The following is a 4,144-nucleotide window of genomic DNA, read 5'->3' on the forward strand; positions in this document are numbered from 1 at the left end:
GTGAATATGAAGAAACAAAAGTGTCAACTAAGATTCGACCATGTGGATGGAGGCTATTCCTTAACAGGTTGCCTACAAGAATGAAACTGCAAAAGCGAGGAGTCATTGGTGGCAATCATAATATAGTATGTCCATTATGCTTCGAAGAAGAAGAGACAATCGATTAATTGTTCCAGACTTGTTCGTTTGTTGTCCAATTGTGGAAGGTGTATATACTTGAATTGATAGAATAATTGATTTTGGCAAGGATATATCAATATAATCAAAATTGCACAAGATGTTGAGGAGTACACGAGTGTTGATTGACCTTGATGTAATGTGTGTTATGTGATTATGTCACTGATTCAAAAGCTTTTTGCCAATATGGAAGTGTCCCCATAAATTTTTAGCTTGATTTTCGACATGTAATTTTTTTGAAATGATATACCTTCATGTGAAATATACTTTTCATGATAGAATATGATAGATATTTTGTAGTATGAGTGTCGATGAATACCATGTGAAAATTCCTAGAGTACGATAACTCTTTGAGTATGTATGTGTGTGTGTGTGTGTGTGTGTGAGAGAGAGAGAGAGAGAGAGAGAGAGAGAGAGAGAGAGAGAGAGAGAGAGAGAGAGAGAGAGAGAGAGAGAGAGAGAGAGAGAGAGAGAGAGAGAGAGATCACATCTCCACCCAAAACCTTGAAGATTCAAGTATATGAGTAACCTATATTATCCAACATTATAATCACTTACATGTGATTTGAGACTTAACCATTCACACTTGAACCAACAATATCCATCACAATTGTGAGTTTTTACTTCAAATAACATGTTCTAACATAGAATTCAACTTTTTCTCCATCACCAAGCTGAAATAGAGGCTTTGATATCACTTAATAGGGAGTCTTGATAGTTTTGGAGAAACGCGTCTATTGCTCTAGGACACAAGAGATGAAAATGATACATCTCCATACAAAGTTTAAGACATTAAATATATGAGTTACATCTCTTATAACTACAACATTTCATCTTTTTATATGTGATGTGAGTTTTAATCATTCACATTTAAACTTTACACAGTATTATATATATATATATATATATATATATATATATATATATATATATATATATATATATATATATATATATATATATATATATATATATATATATATATATATATATTTCTTATAGGTAGAATAAATGAGATTAATGATAGTGTGTTGTGGTAATGACTTAGAAATTAGTTAGTGCACATTAAAGATTTTTATATAGTTACTATTTTTTAAAGTCTATTTTAATAATTTGTAATAAAATTTAATTATTTGAAATAGTTTTAGAGTTAAAAGATAAGAAAGCAAGTTGTTGGAACTATATAGTTACTTAGTCATTTTTATTTCTAATCCCTTAAAACCATACAAATTCTTATATTTTGGTTTTTTCTCGATTTTTTAACTTAATAAATTGATTTTGAGGTTTAGAGTTATACAAAAGGAACATTAAAAACATTTTTTTTCAACATTATCTCTAACATACATTCAGTATTTTATTAGATGAAATATATGTTGTCTCTCACTTAATATATCAAATGGCATTTGTGGAGTCAAAATTAGTAAGCTGATGAACTTTGAAGCATCACACAAAATTTGGCATACTATTATGGACCATGCACAATAGTCCACTTCAAGCACCATGTTTTTGTCTAGCTAGAGCACCGTGGAAAGGGGTTTCTGCATTGCGCCACCCTCGTGAGGTGCATGCTAGTCCAGCCCGCATCTTTCTGTATAAGAATGGAAAAGCTTAAAAAATGCACATAAATATGTAGTATTGCATTGGGAGCTACAAGAAAGCTGTGAAAAGCACTCATGAACCCTTATTTAAAATAAAAAACACAATTTTCATAAGGGGGTGTGACATTTGACCCTTATAAATATATGTGTAATTCGTATGATTGTATTTTCTATGGTTTTTAATACCACGAGAAACAAAAATATTACTGTTATGATGTAGATGAACTTTTTTGCATTTACGTGAGTCATGTAATTCACGAGTCCTATTTGTACAATTGAATTCCTATGTTTATTCAATTTAGGATATAATTTACTATTAAAAAAAACATATTTAGTAAACGAACCTAGAATAATTGTTTATTAGATTATTGATGTAGGAATATAGAATCGTCAATATGTGATATACAAATTAGTATTATGATGATGCTTTAGATAACAATAATTCATCTTAAAAAAATAATTTATGAAAATTTGAGTGAAGATTTTTTTCACCAAATAATGACAAAGAGGGTAGTTGAAGATCCTTATCGTTCTTATTTTCTCTGGTCCCATTTATAAAAAAAATTCTCTTTCTAGATACATTCTGGACAACATAATGTTCAGATACATTATTTATTCAATGTATCTAAAAAGAGAATCTTTTCTTATAAATGAGACCGTAGGTAGTATCAAGCATTTTTTTTTTAATTTTCAAAGTTTCAACACAATTCTCGAGAAAATCACTACTACTTTCTCTCCAATTAAAATTATAATGGAAGGGAAATCATAATTGAGGTTGCAGATAAAATACAAAAATAATCATCTAAGAGTTGACCCTTACGAGTGTTCGTCAATTGGAGCATATCAAATGAGGGTATTTTATAATAAAATATGAGAGAAATAAATATCAACCATTGAATTCATCAAGAGAAAAAATGTTAATACATTAATGTGGCTATTAATTTCTCTCTCTTGATAAATCCAATTGTTGATAATTATTCCTCTCATCTCTCATTCTAAAATATGTTTTCATTCTAAAATATTCTATTCTAAAATATGCTTTCATTCTAAAATATTTTTGATAAAATTATTTTATTTTTATAAAATAAATTAATCTGATAACATTTCTACTTAAAAAAACCAGGTTGGATATTTACTCAATCCAAATTACTTTTGAATTATCATAGAACAAAAAGTTAATACTTAGTCAAGTTATATTCCGCGTTCTTAGTATATTTTGGACAAAATACTCTTTTTAGTCCCGTAAGTTAACCTCGGGGTTAATTTTGGTCCCTTAACTTCAAAAAGTTTCAAATTGGTCCCTTAACTCTTCAAAAGGTGTTATTTTAGTCTTTTTGTCATATTAGCGACGGAAAAACTCAAAAATCGGTCGCTAAATCTGTCGCTAATATGCCAAAAAGGACTAAAATGACACCTTTTGAAGAGTTAAGGGACCAATATGAAACTTTTTGAAGTTAAGAGACCAAAATGAACCTCGAGGTTAACATGCGAGACCAAAAAGGATATTTTGCCTAAATTTTGATTGTTATTTAAAAAAAAATACATGTTCTATTTTTATTTATCTATTTTATAATTAAATTAAGTTGCCTTTCAAATGAAAGAATCAAGTTATTAACTACGATAATAAAATATTCTTTTGCGTCTATCATTCATTATGTATTAAATCACATGCATCTTTTTTTTGTTGGGATATTGGCTCATGCAATTATTTGAATCAATTTCAAAGCTTATGCACACATTTTAGATAGATATCTCAATCTACCCCGCGCGCAGGCACACACATTTGTTTATCCCTAAAACACAATATTTTCGATTTGCATCAAACACAAATCACATGCATATTGTTTTACATTATCTTCTGTAAAATCCACATATACATACATCTATCATCCATTATGCATTAAACCACATAACATCCTTCAAATATGCATTTTTTTTTTCTTTTTATGTTGGGATATTGGTTCAAGCAAATTTTTGAACCAAGCTCAATTCTCATGCACACACTTTAGATTGACATCTCAATCTCCTTGCGCACACACACAACACACTTGTTCATCTCTAAACACAACATTTTTATATATGCATCAAGCATAATCCACATGCATATTGTTTTACGATCTCATGTAAAATCTACACATTATACATGCATCTATTATCTATTATGAATTAAACCACCCAACATCCTCCAAACATGCATCTTTTTCTTTTTATGCTGGGATATTAGTTCGTGCAATTTTTTGAACAAGCCAAAATTTCACGCACACACTTTAAATTGATATCTCAATCTTCTTACACACACTTTTGTTCATCCTTAAACACAATATTAAACACTCTCAAGTTACAATTAAAACATCATACTCTAGAATGAG

This window comes from Vicia villosa, linkage group LG2 (assembly GCF_029867415.1).
Source record: "Vicia villosa cultivar HV-30 ecotype Madison, WI linkage group LG2, Vvil1.0, whole genome shotgun sequence".
Lineage (NCBI taxonomy): Eukaryota > Viridiplantae > Streptophyta > Magnoliopsida > Fabales > Fabaceae > Vicia > Vicia villosa.